At 46.4% G+C, this 26,940-nt stretch overlaps 1 protein-coding gene across 9 annotated transcripts in view; it reads left to right on the top strand.

Moving 5' to 3' along the window:
• Positions 1-26,940, top strand: part of ST6GALNAC6 (ST6 N-acetylgalactosaminide alpha-2,6-sialyltransferase 6) — a 75,673-nt gene that overhangs the window by 11,116 nt on the left and 37,617 nt on the right. For 3 of the 9 annotated variants that reach the window (XM_083160818.1, XM_083160819.1, XM_083160820.1), the window contains exon 2: positions 3,862-4,010. The exons of 3 other annotated variants lie outside the window; for them this stretch is intronic. The gene's annotated coding sequence lies outside the window, so the exon portion shown is untranslated. The remainder of the gene's footprint in view (positions 1-3,861; positions 4,011-26,940) is intronic. 3 more of the 9 variants (XM_083160821.1, XM_083160822.1, XM_083160823.1) reach the window with 1 other exon arrangement.

Here is a 26,940-nt window from a genome sequence, read left to right on the forward strand (position 1 = left end):
AGACCTCTGGCGTTGATGGAAAGGATTTTAAGTGTCTCTATGGTGTTCATGGTGGGTTCCTAGAAAAGTTTATTGGTGCTAGATGTGCAGCGTGGCCTTGAGGTGAAGGGATGGGGAGGATTGGAAGGGAATTGTAGGAAGAAAGAAGAAGGGAGATAGAAATGTAACATAACAGATATTGAAGTTACCCGCAACTGGGGCATCGGTAAGTAAACATAGAACCGACGCCACAGTAAACATAATAGAAAAGTGCGGGTGAGGGGGTACAGGGGACCAGCGATTTCAGGGGGAAAATGTAGTGTCATAACATATGTGAACAACCGTTCTAAGCAATTTACACTTCTACACACGCATGAGAGTAGTGCATAAAAGTACAACTAATCAATACTTTTGCATTAAACCTAAGTAACCGGTAACATACAAAACTAGACATTTTGTAATAGCTGTCACAACTTCCAAATAATACGGGGAGATAACCTGGAACCATCAAAACTAAGCCTCCAGTCTGGTACGGAGGAGACGTCGTAAGACAGTGTCAAATAAGGTGATAGAGTCTCTCAATGAGTATGCAAAGTCCGAGTATTATGAGACTATAAGTGAGAGACCTTACCTATGTCCTAAAAGAAAAATACAAAAGATAACAATTTAAGCAATACGAACCCACTAAACTAGGGGCATAACAAGAATCGAAGGGACAATAGGCCCCATGTATTACCTAGCATGGGTTATAGTCTGCTAGCTTGGGGTGTTCAGGGGGTATCCTGTGGAGACCCATAGTGGTGACTGTTGGGACAGGATACAAATTCTTACGTGTCCGTTGATGTCGAACCCTCGGGAGGGATGTTGTGGCGTTTTCCGGGACCTCGGGCTGTCTGCCAGGCACTAGGTGGTTTCTGGGGTATTGAGTTGACTGCTTGAGATAGTGGATCAGACCAATCAGGCTCTTCGATGTTCGGGAGGCCCAGAGTCGAGCAGAAGGAGGAAAGGTTTGTTGGTGTATGCAAGGAGTGTGTTTTTCCTGCATGTGTGACTTGGATGTTAAATGGGAAGCCCCATCTGTATTTAATCTGCCTCTTGCGTAGTTCCTCAGTCAGCGGCCGAAGTGCTCTGCGTTGCTGTAGGGTGGACCAGGATAGATCCTGATAGATTTGGATTGTGTCGCCGTTAAAGTCGACTCCGTCTAGGTGGCGAATCTTGCGCATAATTTCCTCTTTTTGAGAGTAATAGTGGAGCCGGCAGATGACGTCTCTTGGTCGGTCAGAGGAAGAGCCACGAGGTCTTAGGGCTCTGTGGGCTCGGTCAAATGTAATTTCATCGTTTGGGTCATTGCCCAATATTTCGTTAAATATTTTTGTTAAGGCATTTGTTAAGTCGGAGTTTGTGACTTCTTCCGGTAGACCTTTTATGCGAATATTATTCCTCCTCCCTCTGTTGTCCAAATCCTCCATCTTGGCTTTAAGGATCTGTATTTCAGATGACTGCATCGAGATTATCTCTGCCAAGGACGCCACAGTTTTATCTGTAGTTTCTTGACTGTCTTCAAGCGTTTGAAGGCGATTTGCTAAAATCAAAATTTCTTGTTTGACCGAAGCCATTTCTTCTCTGATAGCAGAATGGATGGCTTTCATTGTCGGTAGGTTCTTGATGTATGACAGAATTTCAGAAATATCATTGCCCATTTTGGAAACTGGCGCTGATGGTGAATCATCCGCCATGATCGGGCCTGGCGGAGGAATGCTGTTCTGGGGGGATTCTGGGGCTGGGTGTGTGGGTTCTTGGCTCACGGGAGTGGTGAGGAGGAAAGGCCTGAGGTTTGTTTGGGTAGATTCCCCTTTGTGTGGATGGGCGTCTCTTTTTTGAGCAGATTTCCCGGTTCTGCCCATGGTATGCAGGGAAAATTCGTACCTCCACAAGCTCTCCTCTAGGGATGTGGTGAGTTCCAGGGCACTCAGGAGGGTCCTCACTAGCGGAGGGAGAGTGTCTCCGGTCTCTGTAGGTCCCCTGGGGGATCCTGGGACGATCGCGGGTGGCGCGCCCGCCGCGGAGCTCAAATCCCGGCCTGGTCCCCAAATCCAGTTCCCGGCTTTGTGCCACGCTAGGCCGCAATCCGCAGGAGCCGGTAAAACGGCTCCCCGACTCCGCAGCTCTCTGCTAGCTGGGGGGAGAAGGGAAGCCAGTGGGTGAATGAGTGGGTGAGTCCCTGTAGCCTCAAAAGTACGTGGGTGGCAGGAGCTTCGTGAAGAAGCAGCCTCTCAGTTTGCCGGCCAGGCCACGCCCCAGAACAGGACTTTAAATATACAGTTGTGCTCATAAGTTTACATACCCTAGCAGAATTTGTGATTTTCTGGCCATTTTTCAGAGAATATGAATGATAACTCACAAACTTTTCTTTCACTCATGGTTAGTGGTTGGGTGAAGCCATTTATTGTCAAACAACTGTGTTTACTCTTTTTAAATCATAATGACAACAGAAACGACCCAAATGACCCTGATCAAAAGTTTACATACCCCAGTTCTTAATACTGTGTATGGCCCCCTTTAACATCAATGACAGCTTGAAGTTTTTTGTGGCAGTTGTGGATGAGGCTCTTTATTTTCTCAGATGGTAAAGCTGCCCATTCTTCTTGGCAAAAAGCCTCCAGTTCCTGTAATTTCTTGGGCTGTCTTGCATGAGCTGCACGTTTAAAATCTCCCCAGAGTGGTATTGAGGTTAGGATACTGAGATGGCCACTCCAGAAACTTCACTTTATTCTGCTGTAGCCAATGACAGGTCGACTTGGCCTTGTGTTTTGGATCATTGTCATGTTGGAACATTCAAGTACGTCCCATGCGCAGCTTCTGGGCTGATGAGTACAAATTTTCCTCCAGTATTTTCTGATAACATGCTGCATTCATCTTGCCATCAATTTTGACCAAGTTTCCAGTGCCTTTGTAGCTCACACATCACCAAAACATCAGGGATCCACCTCTGTGTTTCACAGTAGGAATGGTGTACCTTTCATCATACCTCTCCAATTGTAACGTTTACGGTTGTGGCCAAAAAGTTTACATTTTGTCTCATCACTCCAAATGACTTTGTTCCAGAAGTTTTGAGGCTTGTTTCTGTGCTGTTTGGAGTATTGAATAAATGGATATGTCTAAGGTAGACAAAGGAAGAACACAAAGGGTTTTGGGGCACACTTCAAAAAATGATTGGTGAAACAATGAAATAATGAGTGAAAGTAAAATTTAACTTTTATTACAAACGTTAAGATACATCAGCTTTAAATTAAAGATATTTTAATATATCAATTCACAATCTGATTCATGACATTCAAAGATTACATATAAAACAAAATAGTGATCTATGGCAGTATAACCTGGCAGATGAGAGGGCCCCAGAGTGGTATGAGGAGCCAAAGTGCCACTTCTGCTGTTCCTCAGGTATATACCAGTGGAATGAGAGAGTGGCAGAATCAAAAGAAGGTAACAGGTAGTTTGATAAAGGAGAATAGTAGTGAAAGAGTAGTAGTTTGGAAGAATTATAAAGTTTGTAATAATAAAAATGTGCCCATTGTTTGGAGTATTGTAAGTAATTGCTTTCTTCTGGCGACTCGACCATGCAGGCCATTTTTCTTCAAATGCATCTTGAAACAACCACACCAGTCCTGTATTTCAGCTGAAGTTATTTGTGGATATTTCTTTGCACCCTGAACAATTTTCCTGGAAGTTGTGTCTGAAATTTTGGTGGTTTACTAGAATGTGATTTGGTTTCCATAGAATCCCTTGTTTTCCACTTCTTAATTAGAGTTTGAACACTGCTGATTGGCATTCTCAATTGCTTGGATATCTTTTTATATCCCTTTCCTATTTTTCCCGCAGATCCTTTGACAATTCTTTTGCTTTCCCTATGACTCAGAATCCAGATAAATCACTGCAGCACTGGATGAAAGATGCAAGGGTCTTTCAGGAGACGAGAAACTCACTGACCTTTTATACACACATGCTGATTTCAAGCAAACAGATCACAGGTGAGGATGGTTACCTTTAGTAGCCATTTAAACCCATTTGTGTCAAATTGTGTGCATGTTATCAGGCTAAAATCTCCAGGGTATGTAAACTTTTGATCAGGGTCATTTGGGTAGTTTCTGTTGTCATTATGATTTTAAAAGAGTGATCACAGTTGTTTGACAATAAGTGGCTTCACCCAACCACTAACCATGAGTGGAAGAAAAGTTTGTGCGTTATCATTCATATTCTCTGACAAATGGCCAGAAAATCACAAATTCTGCTAGGGTATGTAAACTTATGAGCACAACTATATATATATAGATATAGATATAAGGGCGGAGTGTAAAAATTGAAATTGAGATATCCAAAACCGGCTAGTGTGGAAAAGTTGTGACTTGACCTGAATAAGAAACGTGCAAAAGCGTTTTGATCTGACACACAAGAAAGAAAAGAATATCTCTGTGTGGAGCACCTAGAGCGTTTCTAAAATTTAACTTTTATTCAATAATTTTTTTATAAACTGCGAAATATAAAACACATATACACATGAAACAAAACAATGACATATAAAAAGGATATATAATCCTCACACCGTGGGGCCCCAGGGTATGTCTCCCTTCAGTATGGTAGTTAGCTGATAAGTATGTGTTTTTAGAACTGCTATCTTAACCCTATAGGTATATGGCAGTGTTGACACAGTATGTCGGCATCTCTGATCTGGAAATAATTTAATTAGCAGATATGGGTATGGATAACATATATAATTGGCGGCGGGAGTCAGATGAATGCTGTTTTAATTCCGTGTGATGCCGTGAGCCTGGATTGCTCAGTATTCGGCAGGGAAAACCGCAATACACACAAGCCGCCGCAGCTTATCTGCTATGAGTGACAGCGGCTAAGGTACACCGCTGCACTCTCACTATTCCGTCTGCCTGGAGGTGCTGTAAGCTGGAGGCGGTGTGCCACGGTGAGACACAGCGTCTTCAGGTTGAGACGGGTATGTTACCAGGACCGAGACCGTTTATTAGGTTTAAGCTAAACAGTTTCAAATTCCAACATTTCATGAGGGAGGGGGAGGCTGGGAGCACACACACGATGAGTGCGCTTCGCAGAGAGAGCTTCGTTTTGATCTGAGTCAACGGGAGAAATTAACTAAGAATACGAATACAAAAAATCGTATTCGTATTCTTAATACGAATCAACACGACTGCATACGGCTGTTTCAGCTGTATGCAAAGTCGTGTTCCGGAGGGGAATTTACAAAGCAGTCAAATACGATTGCTTTGTAACCCTCCGATGTCGTATTAATTCGTATTAGCGGCCGTATATACGGCCGCTAATACGAATTCGTATAGCCAGTCTGCACGGATCAGTCAGATCCGTGCAGGCTGCAGTGTGTAAAAAAAAAATAGAAAAATAAATAAATAAAAAAAACGGCGTGGGGTCCCCTCTACAGCTGTAACCAGCACCAGGCTGAAAGAGCCGGGCTGGTAATAAAAAATCAGGGAACACGGCAAATAGGGGTTCCCCGATTTTTTAAAACCAGCCCCAGGCTCCAGGTCCGGGGCTGGTTCCCAAAATACGGGGGGACAAAATGAATAGGGGTCCCCCATATTTTAAGAACCAGCCCCAGGCCAAACCAGCCAGCAGGGTAATGCCAACGACGGGGGACACTTATTATATAAAGTCCAGCGGCCAAAGCATTAACTCTACCAACCAGTCAGCCTGGCCAGGGGCCCTGGGGGAGTGGGGACCCCCCCCCCAATAAAGGGGTCCCCCCTCGAAGGACTTACCTGACCAGGCTGAAGCCTGGTGCTATCCTCGATGCCCCTGGGCGGTGGGCATTGAGCTGATTCAGTGTAAAAGAAAGATTTAACTATTGTTTAATACTGTGGAACTATGAGTCCCAGCAAGCCTCCCCCGCAAGCTGGGACTTGGAGAACCACAAGTCCCAGCATGCGGGGCATTAAAGGGCCCGCTGGCACTTGTAGTTCCACAGTATTAAAAATAGTCCAATAAACACACACTGACACAAGAAAAATAAAACTTTAATACATCCAAATGTCACATGCCGTCGCGGCGGTGCACGGTGGGTACTGTACTCACCGTCCGTGCCCGCTGCCGACTGGCATGTGTCGGCCTCCATGTCAGGTGAGGCAGGCAGAGGTCCGGCAGTGTTGGTGGAAGCATGGGAGTTTGCAGCGTGGTCCCCGCTCTAGGCTATAGATGTCGGGAGACCAGCGCCGCCATCTTGCTTAAGGGCAAACAGGGGATTGGGCCAGGTCAGGTATTCTCACCTGTTCCACTGTGACAGCCAATGGCAGCCGCCCTCTATGCATATAGGGGATCTGCCTAGGTAGCTCACTGTCAGTGCAAAAAGTCTTCTTTGCCGTGCACTTCCTGGAAGGCTCCTGACTCATTGTGCCCTTGCTGTTCCCGCTGTGTCCGTTAGCTGGTTATTGGCCATAGACCCCATCACTTCCTTCCGGTCACGCTGGTCGCCAGCTTCTCTCTGGTACTCTTGGGTGCTACCTGCTGGATTCCTAAACTCTGGTCCGCTCCTGGAACTTCCAAGAATCCGTTTCCAGCATCCTCAGGTCTCAGCCATTCCTCATAATTCTTTCAGTCACCGGATCCTCTATTGTTGCCATCTTTCCACTTCTTTATCAGGACATTAATCATCATTGTAATCTGGACATTCCTCATCATTGTTATCTGGATATTCCTCATCATTGTTATCTGGACATTCATTATCTTTGCTATTTATTATTATTTTGCCTGCCTTTTTCTACAAGAAGTATTTGAGTCCCTGTATGACATCATTTATTAAACCCGCTCGTTTTACCCCTACTGATGCTGCCTCGTCTCTAGTCCCTGAACACCACACGACCCCATCAGAATCTTCAACCGTGACACCAAAGCCCACGCATACTGATACTTACCTATCTTGAGCCTGTCAGTAGGTCCCTGGGTCCGGTGCTCCTAGGTCCGGGCCTCCATGGTCCGGGGCTCCAGGGTCCGGGGCTCCAGGGTCCAGTGCCTTGGTTCCTGGGTCTGGGGCTGCAGAGTCCGGGGTCTGGGGCCTTGTTTTCGGGGCTGGTCCGGAGTCTGGGGCTCCAAGGCTGAAGAGTCCGGGGTCCTGGATCCGAAGAAATACATAGGGGGACCTGTGGAAGGAAATCCAACTTACCAAGGTTCTCCGGCAATGATCACGTCCTCTTCTGTCCGCTGTAGTCCAGGTCTTCTGAAAATAAGAAATACCGGCGATTCCGGCGGTACCCGGCACGGACTGAGGAGAGGCGCAGAGATGTTTCATCTTCCGCGCCTCTCCTCCGAATGATTCAATTGGCCGCCTAGCTGCCAATCAGGAGCCGAGAAAGTCGAATGATTCTATTGGCCGCCTAGTGGCTAATCAGGAGCCGAGAAAGTCGACTCCTGATTGGCCGCTAGGCGGCCAATAGAATCATTCGACTTTCTCGGCTCCTGATTGGCCGCTAGGCGGCCAATTGAATCATTCGGAGGAGAGGCGCGGAAGAGGAAACATCTCTGCACCTCTCCTCAGTCCGTGTTGGGTACCGCCGGTATTTCTTATTTTCAGAAGACCTGGACTACAGCGGACAGAAGAGGACGTGATCTTCGCCGGAGGACCTTGGTAAGTTGGATTTCCTTCCACAGGTAGCCCTATGGATTTCTTTGGATCCAGGACTCTTCAACCCTCAGCCCCGGAACCAAGACCACGGACTCTGCAGCCACGGACCCTAGAGCCCTGGAGCCCCGGACCCCCGGACCTGGACCATGGAGGCCCGGACCCAGGGATCTACTGATGGGCTCAAGATAGGTAAGTATCAGTATGTGTGGGCTTTGGATGTATTAAAGTTTTATTTTTCTTGTGTCAGTGTGTGTTTATTGGACTATTTTTAATACTGTGGAACTACAAGTGCCAGCGGGCCCTTTAATGCCCGCATGCTGGGACTTGTGGTTCTCCAAGTCCCTGCTTGCTGGGACTCATAGTTCCACAGTATTAAACAATAGTTAAATCTTTCTTTTACACTGAATCAGCTCGATGCCCACCGCCCAGGAGCATCGAGGACAGCACCAGGCTTCAGCCTAGTCAGGTAAGTCCTGGAGGGGGGGACCCCTTTATTGGGGGGTCCCCACTCCCCCAGGGCCCCTGGCCAGGCTGACTGGTTGGTAGAGTTAATGCTTTGGCTGCGGGACCTTATATAATAAGTGTCCCCCGGCTGTGGCATTACCCTGCTGGTTGGTTTGGCCTGGGGCTGGTTCTTAAAATATGGTGGACCCCTATTCATTTTGTCTCCCGTATTTTGGGAACCAGCCCCGGACCTGGAGCCTGGGGCTGGTTTTAAAAAATCAGGGAACCCCTATTTGCCGGGTTCCCCGATTTTTTATTACCAGCCCCGGCTCTTTCAGCCTGGTGCTGGTTACGGTTATTTTTCTATTTTTTTAAACACTGAAGCCTGCACGGATCTGACTGCAGGCTAAAGCCAAATACGACAGGAAAATAAAGTGTATTTTACTGGCGTATTTGGCCGGCCATTCGCGGCTGTTTTACGCTAATTAGCGTCCGTATTTTCAATACGGCCGCCTAGTAAATCAGGAACCACCATTCTTTTGAATGCCGATTCCTGGCGTATTCTATCGATGGTGTATTCATTCGTATTTGTAAATACAAATACGAATGTCCCATCAATACGAATACACCAAAAAAAAATACGATTTTTTTTTCCATGAATTTTTCTTAGTAAATTTCCCCCAACATCTTCTGTTCTGGAAGGGGCCTAAAGTTTCGCTTTTTAGGTGAAAATAATGAAACCTATATAGAAGCTCTGATCTAGTTAAAATTATGTCAGGATGTTAGAGTGGTTCATTAATATACTTTAGCATAGTAAAAGAGAGTACAAGCTTGTCCTAGTGCAAAGAGACTGACTTTGGCGGGAGAAAAAAATCCCTGATAACTGACCTGTTTTCATGGTCACAATTGTGAATATTGTGTGTTTTCTCCTGAACGTGTTTATAATAGAAGAAGCACAAATACTCTAAATGGAATTTCAGTGACACTGTGTGAAATATAACACTGCATAATGGCCCTTAATCAGACCTGATCGCAGTACAAATTTGTTCTAAAAATGGGCAAAGAAATGCTGCACTGCAGGTGGGGCAGATGTAACATGTGCAGAGAGAGTTACACCACTTTCACACTGCCGCCCTAAACGTTTTAAAAAACGGTATTTTAAAACGGTATTTAAAACGGGTCTGAGCCCAGGGGCGGATTTAGGGATGAGGGCGACCCTAGGCACAACAATAATGTTTACTAAGTAGGACAGTTTATAGGGGCAGTATCTGCATGTCCTATCCTTTTACACTCTATTTAAGATGGAATATAGTACAGTACAGTGGATATTTTGCAGTTATTGGTACATTTTGGGCTGACAGTACTATCACAGGCATCCAAGTGCCGCCCCCAAACATGTGCCGCCCCTAGGCCGGTGCCTCACGTGCCAAATGGGAAATTCGGCTCTGTCTGAGCCTTGACATTGCAGTAGATTACCGTTTTAAATACCATTTAAATACCATTCACAACAGTCAACCCGTTTTAATCCTCTCAACACAATTCAAGGCAGAATGCAGGGGACAGCCTATCACAGGTCTGTAATCTGTTGTTTTTTTGCGAAATACAGTTTCAAAGCCATTTTCACTGCATAAAAAATGGCTCTGAAACGTGTAGGACTCTGCTTTTTAAACGTTTTGAAATACCGGTTATCTTTAACCGGTAAATCAACTCTGGCACTTTCCCACTGCAGCCTTAAACGTGTTGAAATGTGAAAAAAACGTCAATATACCGTTTAACAAGTGCAGTGTGAAAGGGGTATTAGATTTGTGTGAGTTATTTTGTTTCTGTGCAGGGTAAATACTGGCTGCATTATTTATACACTGCAATTTAGATTTTTCGCAAACCTTATATGAATTTAGGAATATTTTGCCAATATATGCCAATCAAGTATAAAAAAAAAAACCCTGCACTGTTTTTGATATCTATAAATTAAAAAAAACAACATACTATTTAGCATTTTTTGGAGCACTGTGAGTGCAGTATGTTTTGTCTTATCAATAACAGTGTCTGGTTGTCAGATCTTGCTAGTTCCATCCCAGTGAGGAGGTAATTGAATTTATGCTGCTCTCTTTGCAGTGCATATACAAAGATAGACAATCCTGTGTACATAAATACTGTAAGAAATAACTGTTGCAGTCTGTTATTGAAAAACAGTAACTGTTACAACAAGTATAACAAGTAACAGTGTAAACTGTCTAATGTATCATTTTACATATCACTTCTGTTTATTGTCAGAAAAACAGTTTTGCATCCCCAATGCTGGGAACATGAATGGGCTGCATTACAGCATACACTTATGCCAATATATTAACAGTTAAATATGATGTACAGTAATACACAAATACATCTAATGTTTAGAAAAATAAAATCAATTGATTCAATAATAACAGGTTTCAAAGATGTTGCACATACAGTATTGTCTTCTTATTTTTTTTATGTTGTGTTTTGAGTTGTTTTATACAAACCAATTGTGATTGATGTCCGCTAATATTAGACTGTTAAATTGGGTCAATAAGCACATAAAAATGAAATAAAGTATTGCTGATCAATCCTGCCTAGTGTTATACCCATTTTACACCGAGGCAAAGACCCAGGTCGGACCCAGGTTGGACCCAGGTCAGCGTTGGTGTAAAAGGGGCCAACCCAGGTCCAGTAACACTGGTTTCCAGGGCCGGACTGGGACCAAAAATCGGCCCTGGCATTTTGAGCACACAGGCCCACCATTAGTAGTAGGGACCTTTGCGCAATGAAAAGGGGGTGTGGCCTCATGGAAAGAAGGCGTGGCATCACAAAAAGGAGGCATTACACATTATGGAACACACCGTTATGCCCATTACACATTATGGAACACACTATTATGCCATTACACATTGCTGCACACTATATTGCCCATTACATATTATGACACACACCTTAATGCCCATTACACATTATGCCACAGCTTGACAAATTTTTGTAAAATAGGGAAAATAAGGACAGTACGCGCCAAAACTTTACACCGCAATGCCTTTTACATGTCACACAGCCATAGTATACCACATGCCCTAATGCCCATTACACATTATACCACACACTGTAATGCCTCAAATCCTAATAAAAGGACCCCATATAAAGTATACTTAAACTAGGACCTGAAACTTTAAATGGAGAAATAGAATGCTTACTCTGAGAGCACAGCATCAGGCACTCTTGTCCTCGTCACCTTCCTCTGTTTCCAGGGCAGCGGGAGCAGTACTGAGTGTGTACTGTGCAAAGGTTGCTGTCTCTGCACCAACAGGCCAGCCAGACACAGACAGTGATCACAACAAACTGACAGCTCTTCCTCCCTCCATGGTCTGTTATGGTCTGCTCCCTCACAGAGCAGTCCACTGTGTCCAGCAGCAGCCCTACTGCGGTAGAGTGACTGACATTGACAGCCGGGAAGCAGGCAGAGGATCCTTCCCACAGTACAGCTGCGGCCCCGGTGCTGCATACCAGCAATGACCTGCGGGCACTTGGCACTCTGCCCAGCCTGCCACTGTATGGAGGTGATGGACGGCGGGGGGAAGGAGCTCCTCGTGCGGCTGGGCAGAGGAGGAACAATGTATTAGCTGCCGCGCGGAGGGGCGGAAGGAGGCGCCGGGCAGTATCCGGCCAGCGTAGGGCAGGGGGCGGCGGCTCATCATCAGTAGGTGCCTGTGCACCCCCGTGCACACGCCTATGATGCCGTCAATATGCTAATGATGCGCGCGGGGGGGGCGCCATGCAGCGCAGCTCACAGTGAAGCCCAGGAGGCTTCAGCGACGCTATGGCTTCTGCGGTGCAGCTAAAATCGGCCCACAAGGCCATCGGCCCTTCTGGCATTTGCCAGAAGTGCCAAATGCCCAGTCCGGCCCTGCTGGTTTCCTACCCAGGTCCTGACTAGGGTTGAACACTGGTTGGACCTGGGTCGTGGGCGGTGTAAATGGTCCCAGGTTGGGACATCCGGGTAGTGCTGAAAGGATATAAGAAGTGAAGACAGCAGCCAGGAAGCATACGGGTAGGGGCCTGGGAGAGCACATGGGAGATTCGGTCTGCTGCTGCAGGGGAAGGGGGCTGGGGGGAGCACATGGGAGAACACAGTGATTGGCATATATGTACGGCTGTACACCACTCATAGAATGATTAACCTGTTATTTTTTAATAAATGTTTTTGATTTTATTTTTCTAAACATTAGATGTATTTGTTTATTACAGCATAATACACTTCAACGTATTTAACTGTTAATATATATGCTTATCTTTGGCATAATTTTATGCTGTTCCCAGCATAGGGAATGCAAAACATTTTTTCAGACCAATTTATGTTTAAAATTAACTGCCACAAGTAAAAACAATAAACAGAAGTGTTTTAACCCCTTCCCAACAATTGACGTACATTTACGTCATGGTCGGGAAGTACTTCCCGACACATGGCGTAAATGTACGTCATGGCTTGTAACTGTCACCGCGTCTATAGACGCGGTGACAGTTTGGAGATGTCTGCTGTCCCTGACAGCAGACATCCCCCCTCGCCGCCCGGGGGGGGGCAGGGATGCCCCCCCGGTCGGCGATCGCTGTGATTGGCTGTTCAAATGTGAACAGCCAATCACAGCTATTTCTGTGTTACCGGCGGCTAAGCCGCTCGGTAACACAGAAATCGGTGGTGATCGGTGCTGTTAAGTACAGCACCGATCACCACCGATCAGCAGCCCCCCTTCCTACCCGCCCGGCAGCCCTCCTCTTACTCACCAGCAAGGCAGCCGCTCTCCCACCCGGCAGCACACAGCCAGAGCCAGCAGCCGCAGCGCTCCCCCCCCCTCCCTCCCCCACGCCAGCAGCAGCAGCAGCAGAAGAAATGTTAAAAATGATATGTGCCAGAAAGAAATGAACTATATATATATATATATATATATATATATTATATATATATATATGTGTGTGTGTGTATATATATATATATATATATACACACACACATATATATATATATGTGTGTATATATATATATATATATATATATACACACACACATATATATATATATATATATATATATGTATATATATATATATATATATATACACACACACACATATATATATATATATATATATATATATATATATATATATATATATATAGAAAGATATTCCCGACATATGACGTATATATACGTCATGGTCGGGAGGTACTTCCCGACCAAGGACGTATATATACGTCATGCTTTTAAACTGTTACTTCCCGACCAAGGACGTATATATACGTCATGCTTTTAAACTGTCACCGCGTCTATAGACACGGTGACAGTTTGGAGATGTCTGCTGTCCCTGACAGCAGACATCCCCCCTCGCCGCCCAGGGGGGGCAGGGATGCCCCCCCCCGGTCGGCGATCGCTGCGATTGGCTGTGTGTAACACAGTGATCGGTGGTGATCGGTGCTGTTAAGTACAGCACCGATCGCCAGCCCCCCCACTCCCACCCGGCAGCCCCCCATCCCACCCACCCGGCTGCCGCAGCGCCAGCACCCCTCCCACCCCCCCACCAGCCGCAGCGCCAGCCCCCCTCCCAAAGCTGGTGAGCAAAATGGGGTCACATGTGGGGGGGTTCCACTGTATTGGTGCTTCGGGGGTCTTGCTAATGCGACATAGCACCCACCATTCATTCCACCACCAAATATCACTCCTTCCCTTCTGAGTCCTGCCATGCACCCAAATGGTATTTTTTGGTCACATATGAGGCATTGCCGTACTCGGGAGAAATTGGGGCACAGATTTTGGGGTGCTTTGTCTCCTTTATTCCTTGTGAAAATGAAAAATTTTGAGCCAGAACTGCATTTTTGTGTAAAAAATTACATTTTTTTACACAAAAATGCAGATCTGGCTCAAAATTTTTCATTTTTACAAGGAATGAAGGAGACAAAGCACCCCAAAATCTGTGCCCCAATTTCTCCCGAGTATGGCAATGCCTCACATGTGACCAAAAAATACCAGTTGGGTGCATGGCAGGACTCAGAAGGGAAGGAGTGATATTTGGATTTTGCAGCACAGATTCTGGTTGAATGACCCCTGAAGCACCCATACAGTGGAACCCCCCCACAAGTGACCCCATTTTGCAAACTACACCCTTCAGGGAATTCATTTAGGGGTATAGTGTACATTTCAAACCCCCAGGGGTTTCACCAATTTTGATACAACTGAGCTGTGAAAATGAAAAATTTAATTTTTTCATTTTCACAGCCCAGTTGTATCAAAATTGGTGAAACCCCTGGGGGTTTGAAATGTACACTATACCCCTAAATGAATTCCCTGAAGGGTGTAGTTTGCAAAATGGGGTCACTTGTGGGGGAGGTTCCTAACATTTAGCATCTTATGGTGCCTAGAAACCTACATGGTGCCTAAAAAATAATCTCATAAAAAGGAGGCTCCAAAATCAAGTAGGTGCTCCTTCTATTATGAAGCCTGTGGTTTGGTCACCGTGCACACTAGGGCCACATATAGGATATTTATGAAAACAAAAGAATTGGGGGAATCAATTTTTGGTCACATTTCTCTAGTAAAATCTACTGTGTTCCTTAGAAAAATGTATTAAAATTGAAAATCTGCTAAAAAAAAAGAAATTTTGAAATTTCACCTACACTTTGTTTTAATTCCTGTGAAACACCTAAAGGGTTAACAAACTTCCAAAATGCTGTTTTGAATACTGTGAGGGGTGCAGTTTTTGAAATGGCATCATTTATGGGGGTGTCTCACATACAAGTCCCTCAAAGTCACATCAGAACTGAACTGGTCCCTAAAAAAATCAGAGTTTGAAATTTTCTTGAAAATTTGAGAATTTGCTATTCATATTTTAAGCCTCCTAGTGTCCAAAAAAATGAAAATGAGGTTGAAATAATGATGGCAACATAAAGTATACATATGGTCTATGTTAGTTATTAACTATTTTGAGTGGTAAGATTATTTGTCTCACAAGCAGAAAATTTAACATTTTGCAAATCGCAAAATTTTCCATTTTTTTCCGACATTTTGGTATTTTTCACAAAAAAACACAGACTGTATCGACGAAAATTTACCACTAACTTGAAGTACAATGTTTCACGAAAAAACAATCTCAAAATCACTGGGATAAGTAAAAGCAAAAAAAAGTTATCCCCACTTAAGTGATACATGTCAGATTTGAAAAAAAGGGCTCTGTCAGGAACGCAAAAACTGGCTCTGTCAGGAAGGGGTTAAATACTGTACCTAAAGAACAGAGTGTAATGCATTGTTTACTGAACTTACTGGAGCATTCAGTAATGAGTTTGTTGGACATTAGAAGACACAGGTGTGCATTTTTTGCCCCAAGTTCTTTTTCTTGGTCACTTCAATTACAGAGCATCCTCTCCAAAAAATAAAATGTTCAGGAGAAAACACATTATTCACTATTGTGACCATGACAATGGGTCAATTATCAGGGATATTTTCTACCGCCAAAGTCAGTCACTTTGCACTAGGACAAGCTCGTACTGTTTTTTTACTATGCTAAAGTATATTAATGAACCACTCTAAGACATCCTGGCATAATTTTAACTAGATCGGAGCATCCTCATAGGTTTAATTATTTTTACCTAAAAAGTAAAACTTTATGCCTCTTGCCAGAACAGAAGATGTTGACTCAGATCAAAATGCTTCTGCACGTTTCTTATTCAGGTCAAGTCACAACTTTTCCATACTAGCCGATTTTGAATTTCTCAATTTCAATTTTTTTCACTCCGCCCTAATAGATATAGATATGTGGAGGGTGCCTCAATTCGTGCTCAGTATCTAGCAGCACCTTTGAGGGATCCTCTGTTGGACCCAACGTTTAGAAATAAGAAGAAATATGGTTTCAGTGGGTGCTGAGAGTTAAACAACTGTATATATAAAATATTTGATAAAAACTTGCCCTTCGGGCATAACAATGCATAAACAATAAAATTCAGTAATGCATCAGCAAAAGGTTCTTTAAGCAGTCTGATGGTTACAATCACCGAATTAGTGTACAAGACCCAACGCGTTTCGTCATTTCCATGACTTCATCAGGGGCAGTAAAACAGCAATTCAGTTGAGATTTTTTTTTACCTATATACAGGAAGTGATGTAATCACTGAAGCACTATATATAGCCTTTAGGCTGGTTGGAATGATAATCTTTCTAGTGTGTGGGAGCAAACGATTATCAGCCGTTTGCTCCCACACAAGCAAAAACACTGATAAACAACCCAAAAAGGTTATTCCAACTAGCTGGGAAAAATCAAACCTGTTTGATTTCCCCCAGCTAATCGTTCTGGTGTAGGGAGAACTTTCCCCAACCGAACGATAAGTAGGCGGACACTGACCAGCAGTGTCTGCCTACTCCTTCCCTGTCTGCGTCTGCGGTGACCGAGATGATCACCCGCAGAACCTGCTAAAGTATACTGGCACTCTGCCAACAACCTCTGCTCACAATCATCTGGTCCCGCACCCAGTCATCAGTGGGACGGTGACAGCTGCACTAGATTAGCAGGAAATCCCCTTTGGCACTCCTGCACCCGATCATCCACGGAACCCCCGCCGATACCCATGCACAATATAATTAGAGACACACACCTCTCCTCCATCCCGCTGGCACCTCAACAGCCTGCACTGACTCTCTCCGGCATCCCCCCTTCCTGCTGCTTACACCTGGCAGCGTCTCCCCCTATCCCAGTTATCATCCGGCAGCCAGACCCCCGTGAACAGTGGCACTCCGAGAGGGGTTTGGAGCGGGTACAGTTTACCCGGCCAGACATTTCAGCCTGACTGTCTTCACTGGGACGCCCAGCTTGCCTTCCTCCTCCCGCTGCTGCCACTGGAGCCCTGGAAAGTACTGTAACTAGTGTCCCCTCTGTCACTACTCACATCCTGTCTGACACTGTCCTCCTCTGTCACTCTGTTCCCCTCTGTCACTGTCCCCGTGTCACTGTTCCCCTCTGTCACTGCGTTCCACTCTGTCACTGCCCACGCGTCCATCGCTGTCACTGTGCCCTCTGTCACTGTCCCCCTCTGTCACTGCGTCCCACTCTGTCATTGTACCCTAAGTCCCCTTCTGTCGCTGTTGTATCACTAACGCGCACCCATCCTGTCACTGCCCCTCGCTGTCACTGTCCTCAAGTCCCCTGCTGTCACTGTGCCTGTTGTTACTGTCCCTGTGTCCCACTCTGTCACTGTCCCCGCTGTCCATCGCTGCATCCCCCGCTGTCACACCCTCTCATCCGCTGCCCCTTTACCCCCATTTGCCTGCCATCACCTCATCCCCTCTCGGCTGCCGACACCTCACCCTCTCGCGCCTGCCATCACATCACCCCCCACCACCACACCCACTCTTGCCGCCTGTCACTACACCATCTTTTGCCCTTGTCAACACCACCGCTCTCACCTCATCATCCACCTCGCCCCACGTCACCTGACCCCTCGCCACCTCACTTTTTCTCACCTCTGGATACGTCACCACACTCCCTCCTTCACCACACTCGCTCTACCCTTTCCTCTTTTCCGCTCTCTACCCATCCCCTTTTCTCTCTCCCATTCTCTTCTCTCCTCCACCACCTGTCTGTCACATTATCGGTCCTCTGCTGTCCCTCATATTTTTCTCTCTCCCTTTGCCCCCCCCCCCCCTTCTCTTCTCTACCTTGCTCTCTTCCTTCTCCTACGCAGGAGGGTCCACACCGCCACCGCTGTCCTGCTCCAGCCAGGTCCTTGACTCTGCCATGGAGCTCCTCCAGCTGCTGGGTACAGGGGGATCCTCGTTGCCACTGCCGTCCTGCTCCAGCCGGGTCCACGCCTCCGCCAGAGTGACACTACACCCGTCGGCCAGTAAGCTGCACACCAGCACTCGGACATCCCCCCTATCACTGCTCTGACCTGACAGCTGCACCCCCCCACCATCACTGACCTGACAGCTGTACCCCCCACCCATTAGTGACAGTAGAACCTCCTGACCCTGCCAGCACTGACATCAGCACACCTATTACCCCCCCGAAATCCAGAACAGGATAACAGCAGCGGCACCCCCACAGATACACAAAAAATGTCAAATAAAGAAAATGACAAGATATATATATATATATATATATATATATATATATATATATATATATATATATGCACACACACACACGCACGCGCACTCGCAGGGTTTCACCTGCTAATAAATCTTTTATTATGACTCCCCTGGTATCAAGTGGCTTCCTGCTTGATGCCATGGGCATCATACTTGCCAAGGAGGTTTTATGCTTGCTGCCAAGGGGGTAGCAGTCTGACAGCTGTGCAGAGAGCTGTGGGATGCCCGGCTGTCTTCAGAGTGGGTCCGCAGCTGTTTTAAATCTCGCGCCAGGCCGCCAGCCAATAGGAGCTCCGGTGGCTGGTGGCCCGGCGCACAATTTCAAACAGCCACGGACCCGCTCTGAAGACAGCTGGGGCAGCCCACCGCTTCTGCCTTGCTGTCACACTGTTTCAGTGCTGCCGCTACGGACCATTAAATAAAATATCAGGGGGTAATGGATGGTCGTGCTGCCGAGACACAGCAGGGCATGCATATAGTTTCATAGCCATGCCCGGCTGTGTCAGGAATTTCATTTTTACCCCATTTGGGGTAATTTACCCCAGTTTCCCGACCACTGATCTAGCAAGATTTGAAAAAGAACCACAGTTGGAACGGGCGCTCCATAGTGCGATTATCAGATGTCTAAAAAGATTTTTATTTTTTAAAAACAATCCACCACAATGGTCAGGGTGTATACAATCACCGCAGAAGATAAAGCATAAAATCGGTGCGGAGCACCGGGTTACCACTGCCGGAGCGGTCACTGTCGCCTGGGCTCCACAGTCTGAACGTCGCTAGGCCACGCCCCTACGCGTTTCGTCACGCTGGACTTCGTCAGAGGGCTGGCCTAGCTTCGCTCAGTCTCCTCATTCATAGCCACAACTCAGGTGTTGTGAGTTGGTGCTAATGACCTCAGTACAACTCATCAGAGTTTTTTTACCACAGTGCTGAATAGACACTTGCGGTTGCTGCTAGCAACATAAACATTTTGTATATACATTCTCATTATTTCCAAATGAACATAAATTACTAGTACATAGTGTAAAATAATAATCACTGTAAAACACATATAGCATAAATATACCACGCAAAATGCATATACTGTATCCATACGATAAAATTAGTATCACAATGAAAGAAATAGATAAAATTGACATACTCGCAACAACTATTGATAAAGAACATATAGAACATTATACTGTAGATCCCGATTTTACATCTATGTATAAGTGAAAAATAGAATTTCAAATAACAACCCTTATCTATTTAAAAAAAGGGGTAATTTCTAGACCGTCATTCATTCCATGGGGCGCTACAGTATTCAAGTGTTACATCCACCATGATTCTTTTTTCGCAAGAAGAATATCTCTATTACCTCCCCGTATGTCTAGCCTTACATGCTCCAGTCCCACAAACCTCAAACCAGATGGATCACCTGCCTGGCAGGTCTCAAAATGGCGTGGGACACTGGGGTGTTTTACTTTATTTTTGACATTACGGTAATGCTCAAGTATACGGATTTTTAGCTTACGTTTAGTCTGGCCGATGTATTTAGCTCCACAGGGACAGAGGAGGAGATAGACGACATATGTTGTTAAACAATTAATCACTCCATGGATTTTTATCTCTCTCCCATTTTTATCCTTTATACCTTTCATCCCTTTAATGCAATGAGCACACATATATATAAATGTCCAGGATGCGGGTGGCACTCGGGTAAGGAATCACAAAAAGACTGTACAGTTCTGGCCAGGTACATCGTGGCTGCGTTGCGCATAAAGTGCGCCATGCAAATCGCGCCTGGATCGCGCCTGCTCCTTGCGCTATAGTCCCGTTATAGATCGCGTTATAACGTAACGTAATCTTGTAAATGTAACCTGCACTTACACTCATTGACCACCAGATGTCACTTTTCCCAAACAGTACAGCGCATGCGTAAAAATCTCTTCTACAAAACAGTGGCCGCCACGACTTTTCACTACGGATTTTGTCCTTACTTTACGGACAGTTTGTACAGTATTTATTCGCAGAAGCAGCTACGTACGGTCATTTATGTAATTGGTACAGAAGCCATGCTAACCTTTGCTATTGCTGGATGACTACTTAAAACATTATTTGAGGACCTACAGTATCATACTTTACACTACGGATTTTGTCCTTACTTTACGGACAGAGTTATTTTCTTTTATTCGCAGCCGCAGTGACTACTGTATGGTCATGAACTGTATGTGATTGGTGCAGAAGCCATGCTAACCATCTGCCAAAAGTAAAATCACAAGCAATAGTGGCCTAGCGGGTAGAGGCACGGCTTCACTATCTCAGTATCAGTAGTTCGATCCTCAGTTGGTTACATTATATTTTTATTTTTGAAACGTTCTTTTTTTTTTTTTTTTTAAACCAATACAGGTACTGTACTGTAGTTACAGTAGTTGGTGCTTATCAAATTCTTTCGGACTTTTCCACAAACAAAAATTCACAATGGCAGGCATCCATGTACACGATAGTTAATACCCATACTGTACATACTGTACGGCGCTACAGAGAACGTTTTTTTTTCGCAAAATAGATTTAGCTTTTCAGGTAAAACTCCTTGCCTTGAGGACCGTGTTTCGGGATAAAATTCGCTAACTTTTGCTAACCAGTCACTTTTCACTACGGATCTTGTCCTTAGTTTACGGACAGTTTGTACAGTATTTATTCGCAGAAGCAGCTACGTACGGTCATTTATATAATTGGTACAGAAGCCATGCTAACCTTTGCTATTGCTGGATGACTACTTAAAACATTATTTGAGGACCTACAGTATCATACTGTACTTTACACTACGGATTTTGTCCTTACTTTACGGACAGAGTTATTTTCTTTTATTCGCAGCCGCAGTGACGTACAGTACTGGATGGTCATAAACTGTATTTGATTGGTGCAGAAGCCATGCTAACCATCTGCCTGCAGTAAAATCACAGGCAATAGTGGCCTAGCGGGTAGAGGCATGGCTTCTCTATCTCAGTATTAGTAGATCGATCCTCAGTTTGTTACATTACTGTATATTTTTATTTTTTAAACGTTCTTTTTTTTTTTTTTAAACTAATACAGGTACTGTAGTTACAGTAGTTGGTGCTTATCAAATTCTTTCGGACTTTTCCACAAACAAAAATTCACAATGGCAGGCCTCCATGTACACGATAGTTAATACCCATACTGTACATACTGCGCTACAGAGAACGGTTTTTTTCGCAAAATAAATTTAGCTTTTCAGGTAAAACTCCTTGCCTTGACATATGTCTTGATAAAAGGGGCAACCCTGAAACTTTGACAACTAAGTACAGTCTTTTTGTGATTCCTTACCCGAGTGCCACCCGCATCCTGGACATTTATATCACTTATTTGGCTGGGCACCAGGACAGTTGTTTTATCCATTGGGGAGTGCCGGAGCCAGTGGATCTATTTATATATATATATATTTATATATATATATATATATATATATATATATCTTATACTGTATATTTAGCCAGATCTGTCACTCATCCCCTCTGTGTATAACGTTCCCGCCCAGCGTTATACACAAACCCGTCCCCCCTAGGGAAAAGACCAGTGTTATACACACCACCACCCCCTTGACATCACTTCCCCCCGCCCAGCCAGGGCTACATTACACACCCACCATCCGCCATGGTGTAGGTGAGCGGCACCCCGACCCCCCTCCCGCGATTTGCGGGCCCCCGCACCCCCCCTTCCGCGATTTGCAGACCCCGTGACCCCCCCTCCCGCTATTCACGCCCCCCCGTGACTCCCGCCTCCCGCGATTCACGGACCCCCACAACCCCCCCTCCTGCAATTCGCGGACCCGCAACCCCCCCTCCTGCGATTCACGCCCCCCCCTTGATTCACTGCACCCTCCGCGCCACCACCACCCACCCCCCTCCCGCGATTCACGGACCCCCACAACCCCCCCTCCCGCAATTTGCGGACCCCCCCTACCTGCGATTCACTCCCCCCTAGACCCCCCCTCCTGCGATTCGCAGACCCCCGTGACCCCCCTCCCGATATTCACGCCCCCCGCGATTCACGGAACCCCCGTGACTCCCGCGATTTGCGCCCCTCCCACGATTCACGGACCCCCACAATCCCTCCTGCAATTTGCGGACCCCGCAACCCCCCCTTCCTGCGATTCACGCCCCCCTTGATTCGCGGCACCCCCCGCGCCTGCATACTGTCCCCCACCCTCCTCCAGTTCTAGGGATGCCCATCGACCATCAATGATTTAAAATCGATGGTTTATGACCGATGTTTCAAATATTTTTAAGGTGCCAGGTCACGGAGCATAGCTCCGCCCCCCCACACCCGGAAGTCCCGCCACCGAGTTCCATTTGACCCACGGCCTATTCAGTCAGATATAATGGATGACCATCGATAGCTACAACAATCAATGGTTATCCAAGTAATATTTTACTACTATCGATGGCAGGGTGCAAAATCGCCATCAATGCCAACCATCGATGGCATCTGCACCAATGCCCATCCCTACTCTGCAACAGCCAAAAACCTTTACTACCCCTCATGCCCACACACCCCTATCACTGCCCTGCCTCCTGTTCTGCCCCGTAACTTCCACCACACTGACTCAGGGGCACCGTCCTGTACTCCTGCGCTGGCATGCTGGACGCTCACCCACTGCCTGGAGCTGCATAGTGTCCCCCACCCTCCTCTGCACCAGCGCAAAAGCTTTAGTCCCCCTCATTCCCACACACCCCTATCACTACCCAGCTTCCTGCTCTCCTGACCCGTAACTTCCACCACTGGGGAGTCGCTGACGCTGTGTTGCCTACATACCCCTATCATGCCTCATAGCCCAGCCTCCTGCTCTCATGCACCCTAACTCCCACCCAGTAGGAGGAGACACTGACTCAGGGCCACCGTCCTGTATTCCTGTGCTGCCACGCTGGACCCTCACCCACTGGCAGAAGCTGCACAGTGTCCCCCACCCTCCTCTTTAGTCCCCCTTATGACCACACACCCCTATCACTGCCCTGCCTCCTGTTCTCCTGCCCTGTAACTTCCGCCAGTGGGGACCCGCTCACCCTGTGTTGCCCACATTCCCCTATTGTGCCTTACTGCCCAGCCTCCTGCTCTCATGCACCCTAACTCCCACCCAGTAGGAGGAGACACTGACTCAGGGGCACCGTCCTGTACTCCTGCGCTGGCATGCTGGACGCTCACCCACTGGCTGGACCTGCACAGTGTCCCCCACCCTACTCTTTAGTCCCCCTTATGCCCACACACCCCTATCACAACCCAGCCGCCTGTTTTCCTGTGTCGTGACCTCCGCCTGTGGGGAGCCGCTGAATCAAAAACACCCTACTATACTATTGCACACACACACCTAAACAACACGCACGCACACCCCCCCACACCCACAAATGTCACTGTACCATCCACACTATCAATGTACATCTTAAGGCCCCCATACACTATGCGATTTTGGTCCGATTTCATCCGATTTCGGCACTTTGTGCCGATAATCGGATGAAATCGGACCAAAATCGTATGTGTGTGATATCTGATCCGATCCGATGCGCGGTCCCGTGCGCATCGGACCGGATCAGGGAGGTCGGACGGTCTGTACATACGATCACGTCCGACCTCCCTGTATGCATATGCCTGCCACCTGACAGGCATATGCATGCAGACACCGGGCGGGCAGCGGCGGCGGCCAGCGGTGGTGGGGGCGGGCGGCGGGTGCGGTGAGCGCTGCTGACCTGGCCGGGCAGTGTACTTACTTACACATAGCAGCAGCGGGGACGGGCAGCGTAGTGGCGGCTATTAGATTTTTAAAATACTTGTCAAATGACCGGCCGCTCTCTGATTGGCTGAGAGCTCTCCGGCCAATCAGAGAGCGGCCGGTCATTTGACAAGAATTTTAAAAATCTAATAGCTGCCACTACGTTGCCCGTCCCCGCTGCTGCTATGTGTAAGTACACTGCCCGGCCAGGTCAGCAGCGCTCACCGCACCCGCCGCCCGCCCCCACCACCGTTGGCCGCCCACCACCGCTGGCCGCCCCCAACACCACCACTGCCCGCCGCCGCTGCCCGCCCCCACTACTGCCGCTGCCCGCCCCCACTACTCCTCACCGCCCTGCAGCTCCCCGGGTTTTTTTTAACATGGGATAAATCGCATGCGATTTATCCCATGTAAAAAATGGCACATCAAGTGCCAAATTGTATGTGAGCCTCCCGGGGAGCTGCCGGGCGGCTCGCAGGTAAATTGGGTCCGACTTGTCCCTAGGACAAGTCGGCCTAATGTATGGGGGCCTTTACTCTGTAACCGCTTTTTAATTAAACAAAACAATACACACCCCCTTTCAAATCATATGCTCTCTATTTAACACATTTCACATATAACTCAGGTTGCAATACAGGGCATCTTTCACACCAGTGTGAAGAGCGCCCATAGGGCGCGATGAATCACCTAGTATATATATATATATATATATATATATATATATATATATATATAACAATGAGCACGTTGTTATATGTGAATGATTTTAAAAGTTACCGCACAGAAGGGATAAAATGAGCGATATCTATTAAAAAAGTCATGTAATGTGTTTGGGGCTTATGTTGCAATACTGAGAAGATTGGGCCTTATTCTAGTTCACTCTTTCTGACAAAATCCTTCTTAGCTGGACAAAACCATGTGCACTGCAGGTGGGGTAGATGTTACTTGTGCAGAGATAATTAGATTTGGGTGGGGTTTTTCTGCAAAGTGAGATCTATATTGCAGTGTAAAAATAAAGCAGCCAGTATTTACCCTGCACAGAAGCAAAATAACTCACCCAAATCTAATTCTCTCTACACATTTTACATCTGCCCCCTGCAGTGCACATGGTTTTGTCCATCTAAGAAGGATTTTTGAACTAGAATAAGGCCCATTGTTACAAATTATCTGCATTTAATAAATTCAACTGATACATGTAAATTTTAGGGGATTAAACGGGTTGACTGATGTGAATGGTACTTAAACGGTATTTAAAACGGTAATCTACTGCAATGTGTAGGCTCAGACCCGTTTTAAATACCGTTTAAAAATACCATTTTTTTAAATCACCACGAAGGACCTCTGCCCAGTTCTCAGCTTGTGGAGCCAACAGGGTGAGCACTTTTTTTCCCCGGACACCCTGTTACTTACCATCCTGGCTCCACCTCTCTATCTGGGTGAGAAAGATTCAGAATATTCCATCCTTTTATATCCTTTTTGATGTGTTTTTTGATGTGTTTTTAACCCCACGTGGACCCAGTCTAAAGTTTGTGGAGCCTACAGGGTGTACCTCATTTGGAACACTCTGTTTTCATCATCTTGGCTCCACCCCTCTAGCTGGGTGAGAGAAAAATACCTGTTACCACTATTGTCTTTATTGTCTTTTTACCATGCATATGAAATAAATCTTGATTCCCTACTAACCGTTTCATTGTTGGATAGAGGAAAATCCTAAAAACAACCAGTGCGCCAAAGGTCACTTCCACCCATTCCTTTACATTTTTTAAAACGTTTTGGCAGTGTGAAAGCGGTATAAATGAAATTTTCTACCTTACACACCAGTAAGGCAGAGAATTTCATTTATACCGCTTTTGCACTGCCAAAACTTTTTAAAAAAAACTGTATTTTTAAACGGTATTTAAAACGGGTCTGAGCCTTCACATTGCAGTAGATTACCGTTTTAAGGGCCTTATTCTGATCGGTGCGGATATTCCCGCATGCGGACGGACCGCCGATGTTGATCGTCTGCGCATGTGCAGAGGTCACTCTGCGCATGTGCAGGCGATTTCGCCGCACGGATTCTTTATACGCCGCACAGGGGGCGTAGAGGGGCGTGAGGGGCTACTTAGCCTCATTACCCTATGCATACGCCCCGCGTTTCATGGGCGTTCCCATGCAAACGCGGGGCGTATGCATGGTAATGAGGCCGTGACGCGTGGGTACGGGGCGGGCATCTGACATCGCCGGATGTCAGCTGCCCGCCCCCATACATGATTTCACACGGACAAGTGTCCGTGTGGTCTTGTGTTGCGGGACCTGGTGGAGCGTGCGGCCCTGCATTCGATGTTCGGCGACCATCGAATGCAGGGGCTGCTCCCAAGACGGAGGAGGCGTATCCCCGTCCAATTTCATGCGGATCGCCACATATCCGCGTACGGACGGCAGGTGGCGATCCGTATGGAAGGCGGGGATTCGCCTGCACGGTTGCGGCCGCATATTCTGATCGGGCCGCATCGATCAGAATAAGGCCCTAAATACCGTTTACGTACCATTCACATCAGTCAACCCGTTTAATCCAATGAACACGTTTCAAGGCAGAATGCAGGGGACAGCCTATCACAGGTCTGTAATCTGTTGTTTTTACTAAATACAGTTTCAGAGCCATTCTCACTGCATAGAAAACGGCTCTGAAACGTGTAGGACTCTGCTTTTTAAACGTTTTGAAATACCGGTTATCTTTAACCGGTAAATCAACTGCACTTTCCCACTGCAGCCTTAAACGTTTTGAAAGGGGAAAAAAAGGCAATATACCGTTTAACAAGTGCAGTGTGAAAGGGGTATCTTTCACTTCTCACTTGGAATTAAGCAATTTTTAAACTAAATTAAAAAAAAAACAGAAGTAGGACGAACCTGTCCACCTACTTCTGTGACATCAGAAGTTGGACAGAAGTTGGCTGGACTAAAAAAAAAAAGGTTTACTGG

This window comes from Crinia signifera, chromosome 9 (assembly GCF_055691185.1).
Source record: "Crinia signifera chromosome 9, ASM5569118v1, whole genome shotgun sequence".
In the NCBI taxonomy this organism is placed as follows: domain Eukaryota; kingdom Metazoa; phylum Chordata; class Amphibia; order Anura; family Myobatrachidae; genus Crinia; species Crinia signifera.